Source organism: Dendroctonus ponderosae, unplaced genomic scaffold (genome assembly GCF_020466585.1).
Source record: "Dendroctonus ponderosae isolate FM_Combo_2020 unplaced genomic scaffold, Dpon_F_20191213v2 Dpon_F_20191213_5, whole genome shotgun sequence".
Taxonomy (NCBI): domain Eukaryota; kingdom Metazoa; phylum Arthropoda; class Insecta; order Coleoptera; family Curculionidae; genus Dendroctonus; species Dendroctonus ponderosae.
Genome location: NW_026018715.1, coordinates 12094861 through 12100601, shown reverse-complemented (window position 1 = coordinate 12100601; position 5741 = coordinate 12094861).

Below are 5741 nucleotides of genomic sequence, written 5' to 3'. Positions count from 1 at the left end.
ACCGAAACGTATTTTAATTGATAAATAGACAGTAAATGACTGAAGCCCAGGAATTGATTTTGATTTGGAATTGAAACACAGTCAGGAAAGTATGTGCAATTTCTTGATATCGTCATTGTACTTTTTCTTTCCTGGGTTTCAGTCAAAATGTGTTATAAAAATGTTCATATCGTTTATTTCATATTACGTTTCGTCGAGACAACAGCGCCATCATCACATGAAATAAACGATATGAACATTTTTATTTCACATTTTGACTGAAACCCAGGATCGAAAAAATATAAAAACAATTACACACAGTCAGGAAAATAAATCAAAAAAGTTTCTTGGTATCTTCGTAGTAGTTGTTAATATTAGTGATGTAGGTTTTTCCTAATTTTTCGTCTACTCTCTTTAGGTGCAACATTTTTACGCTTTAGTTTTCGAGGCTCTTCAGGTTGAGTCGTCGCTCGTCATTTTCTTTATTAGTGACTTCGGGTGTTTGTTCTTCCTTTTTCATTGCCTGGAATCTGGTATTTGGTCTTGGCCCTCTTACATCTTCTACCTTGAACTTCGTCTGCTGTTTCACTTTTTTTAGGTTTTTTGTATTTTAAATCCACGTGTTCTTATGAATCTCCTTGTGTTGTTAGAAGCCATTTAATATTTTAGATCGTTCTGCGTGCAAAGCTCAATTACTCTTTCTCCGTTATTGTTGGTCACTTCTTCGCTATATTTTTCGACTACATTATCTCCTTTTTTTCCCTATTTGGCTATTAGTCTCCTAGAATTGTCAATTTTTGCGATTTCATCATCAAGTGGTTGAAAAATCTCTCTAAGTTACCCTAAACTACAAATCCCAAATAAACTTTGAGAATCAAGAGCAATTGATCAGCGTCCGTTAAAATATCTTCAACAACGACCGGATTCGTGTATCTGCATCTCGTGGTATGACGCCAAGGCCATCTTCATTTAAGTCGGGATTGCTTGTGAAAAGCCGTCTCTACTGCCTTTATGTGTGTATTAAGTGTGTGCACTTCGATATTTATATGTCTGGGACGTCCTTTTAACGTTAGTGGGCTTAAGTATCCTCAACGTATCTCGGATAAATTATTACTCGGTATTTACCTATAGTCAGAAGAGGATACATGAGTATGGAATGTCATCGAAATGATCCATTAGAAAGCTCACAATTAACATGGAATTTTTTTTATTGCATTCACTTATCTGAACTATTCGTAGCCTAATTCGCACTATGAGGCGATTCCAACAGTGTGCGATAGAGGATAAAGCTAATAAGGGCTCTGTTTTTGAAGATTTTTCAGTCTTTTGCTGTCGCAGCCCAATCACAGCCACATAATTTTGCGTAGTAGTATTTTATGGCGATTTTATTGGTCAATTTCATGCAAAGTTTTCTTTATAGGTCAGACTAATAATCTCCTAGATAAAAATCGTTGTGTAAGTGGTTTAATTTAGAAAATTTATTGCATAGTGGGTTGCAACGCTAAATTGCCACGATTTGATTACAGCTGGCTTATTACCAATTATCAATGGAAAATATGTGATAGAAGTGTACGATTATAGATGGATGAATCATTGAGCTAAGTTTCTCTTTTTCAGATCTGGCATCGGGAATCGGACCTAGGGTAAGTTGAAAAATGTTACAAGCAGCGCACGGCAATTTACCACTGTCTGCTCGTTTCATTAGCGTCGTTTTAAATAATTATTAAAATTAATGATGCATTGTTGAAATTTATCGTTGTGTACATCAACGACGTTCTAATCGAGAATAATTTACATTTTCCTAGCACATAAATGCATCAAATTAGCTGGACTTTGTGCCCTTTGTCCACAGATGACAAAACCAGAGATGAAAAAACTCTGTTTTTCAACGCTTTTTCTTTTCGCTCTTGAATCCCAAGAAGGCAACGAGTCTGAAGTCTCAAGTGCGCATCGACTAGTTTCGAGTTCGGTCACAAAACGGTATTTTCCATGTCAGAAGAGTTTCGTCGACTTGAAACTGGTGAGTTTTGAGCAAAAAAGTTCCCTGGTTTTCCCAGCTTTTTGCTTGGCGAAAAACGGTGTTATTTAAAAGCGTTCAATGTTTGAAACTGTTGAGTTTTTCGGGTAAGAAAAACCATTTACTTATCACGGTTTAAACTTATAATAAAACGCATGTTTCATAATGTTGTAGGAAAAAGGAAAGAAAAAATGCACCACTTAATTATTTATTGAATGAAATTTGAAAAAAGTTTGCATCTACAACTCAAACTGGGAAAAAACGACTTATAGTCCGAACACAAAGTTCAAATTAAAGAAGTTTCGACATCTTGTTTCAGTTTTAGCTCTTTTATTCTTGAAGGGCTGTTCCGGCGAGTAAAAGTGACTCATAGATTGTCTGAATCCTTGTTATTCCGTGAACTTTGCAAAAAACTCTTCAGCTGCTGGAACATCAATTACCTACGCCAGATTCTTTACACCCTCTTATTTTACAAAAGTAGGAAGCCTGCTGAAAATTACAAGTTTTTCTTCAAAACCACGATTTCGTCCTTACATATCGAGGGTCGGCAAAATTACTCCAGAACATACATCCAGGAAAACTGAGAGAATTGAAGAAGACTTAATGATTTTAATTGAAACTAATCTTGTCGAAAAACCGGCAGAAGATCGATTTTCTGTCGGTGTTTTGGCGGAATATCAAAGGAATTTGCCACGTATCAGGCTCGGCTTGTTGGACCCTAAATTTTCCATTTTTAGCAAGTGTTTCTTTTTTCTGAACGATTTTTTTGTCACTGCTGATGATAGCAGGAGCAAAACTAAGTTTAGTCGCACCATTTTTTTTCTGTGTACTCTTAAAGCCTCAAAACTCTGCTCGCATTGGAATGTTTATTCCCCGCATTTATGCCGAAAAGAACTATATAGGTCAAAAACCACCGATCTTCCAACTCACTCAATTCTCTTCATTCCGACTCTTCATTTTCTATTGTGTCATCCTGTATATTTTCAATGGACGTTAAACTCGAATGTTTTGAACAACGTTTGAAAAAACTTCGATATTTGGCAAGTCTTACGCCAACTTGCCATAGAATCTCGTTAACAGGGCGTCGTTGCGTCTAGAAATAGAGCAAGAAGCGAGCCAATTAGTGGCACCGCCCATAGAAATTGCTCACATCCATTACAGTAGTACGAAAAATCTTAATATTAGAGGATGACATCACAATTACCCAGTTATTTTCCCATTTTCCACGTGCACGCGATATAATATCTATTTTTTTTTAAATCGGAACATCACTGTTGCTACCGCTGGAGTATTTTCGTTTATAGTCAATGAGGATTGAGTCAAGAAGCAATTTGAAAATTTAATTTGCTATTCAAGACTGTGATTAATGCAAGTAGGAAGTATTGGAGTTTGAGCAACAAAGAGTCAATTTTGACTCAAACTCAACTCTTAAATAGTTTGATGTCACCTTTTGCAAACCTCAGTAGAAGAATTTTAAATAAAACTACTCAAGTCTAGTGATTTCTCCCATATAAAGAACTAGAAATGGATTTTCAACCTCAGGCTGCAGAAACACCAACTTGCTAAAATTAACGAGGCAAATTATTAAGCAAGATTTTCTAAAGGGCCAGCTTTGTTTGCCAAACAATACAAGAGGCAAGTTCAAATTCCTTGCGCATTTTCACTAAAATGTTCAAAATACACTCAATTTTTAAGATAGTAAACACCATTCGGTTGAGTTTGATAAACTATCGCTTCAAGATGACCTCAAAGCGAAAATAACAGATGCGAATTTGTTCGCAAAATTCTCCTCTCGTAGGCATCTTTGTTAAGTACTTGAAAATTTGGATTTTATCAGAAAAAAATTGGATGTTCGTAAACCGTGTGCAGTGATCCAGTCGAAATATTGCTTAACGCTGTTAGTTTTGCCACAGATAAGTGCACAACAATCTGCAGCACAATGTCCGAGAACTGCAGTTTCAGACTTTTTATCTAATATTCTTGGCTCCAAAGTCCTCCTCTTGCATATTGAGCCTATTTCTTCCTGCCTGGATGTGATTCATTCATCACGACTTCCAACTCCACTAATAACATTATTTGAATCCTCTCTCCAGTTATAGCAAGCTGCTCTCTTAACGTCTTCGGCAAATTGCCTTCAGCTCCTTCCAGTACTTTCTTATAGTCATGGCGTAGGGAGTTTTCCTCATTTTCTGTCGCCTTTGAGCAGTTGCGTGTCTTTCAGTTCTTCATATCAAGGAAACAGTTTTTATGGTTGTTTCTGGAAACGACAGTTGAAACTGCTTCTCGAAACTCCAGTATTGTTTTGATTAGCTTGTGAAATGTTTATTGTTGTTGGCCTTCCAAAAGCGTTTCACCTTCAAAAGGTGCAATAACACACATACGAGTGTTTTCAAGAACCAACTTGCTACATCAAACTGGCTTTGGCTGACAATTTTTAATAAATTATATCTGTAGTACTCGGCGAACATTAAAAAGTTGGCTTGATCGTGACTAAAATGTCTCAAATTGAAATCTATGCCAGCTGATGTGTTTTCAGATTTTGTTCAGTTGCCAACGTTTGTTGCAAATTTTAAACGATATTTCGGTGGTTAATCACTCGCTGCACATAGTCCAAGTGCATTCTAAATATAAATATTTACGAGTCGTGATGGGGGGTTATTCGGGAGATTTTCCGTTGGGAATTATCCAATCATTGTCTCCATAAAAGTTTTTTCCTTCATTTTTTCGATTCGCCAGCATCGGCATTTTTAATGCTCATTCACTGGGAAAAGGCTCTTCTGTAGTCCTCGACAATGCCTATTGAACCGTCATTGTTGGACTGCAAAGTCAGGATTCTTTGTCGTTTGCAAAGTGCTGTTTCATCTCGGGCACGTTGCGGGTTTTTTCGCCTTTTTTATTGATTAGTTTTGTAAAGGAAACTGCCGTTGATTGGATCAAGGTAATGGGCATTACAATAAAATCGCCTCAACAGAATAATGAGGATTTGGAATAATTACTCCTATCTAAATAATATCTCTCTACTATTAGAACGTTTTGTTTTTGGGGGTTTTTTCAATTTTATTTTTCAACAATGCCGGAAAGGGCGCCAATGAAGAGAACAATGTTGAAATCTCTTCAAAAATTGCTTCAGTTGGAAGTTGAAGTTTTGACTTCGCCTGAATGCACTTGAGATAACACCAAGGAAACATCAAAAATATTTTAGAGAAATCGGAAACTGCTCGCTCCTTGATTATTAGTAAACATTCGAAAACTGAAAATAAATGTATATCAAATTTCTCAAAATGCCTCAAATTTCTCATCATTTTCATTACACGGAAACGAGGAATGCAATCAGTGGAAAACACGCTAGAAGCTTTAGATCCGAAACAAGTGATATTTTTGGTTCATTTTCAGCCGCTTTTGATCAATCACGATCTTTGATTGCCGATTCTTTGCGTTTTATAGACTTGAACACATTAAATATTCATTTCCAGGGGCTTCTTAGGTCGGAAGCAATTCATTGAACTCAAAAAACCTGCATGTGAAATTTTGATTTTTGACCGGAATTTTCATAAGGGGTAGAAGTCGATTTTTCCGAAAAACAAATTCTCCTAAAATGCTTTGAATTCTACATCATTTTCATCACAAGAAAGCGAGAAATGCAATGCGCCCATAGAAGAACACACCAGAAGCTTTGGATCCAAAATAAGTGATATTTTTGGTGCATTTTAAGCTGCTTTTGATCAATCACAATCTTTAACCTTCG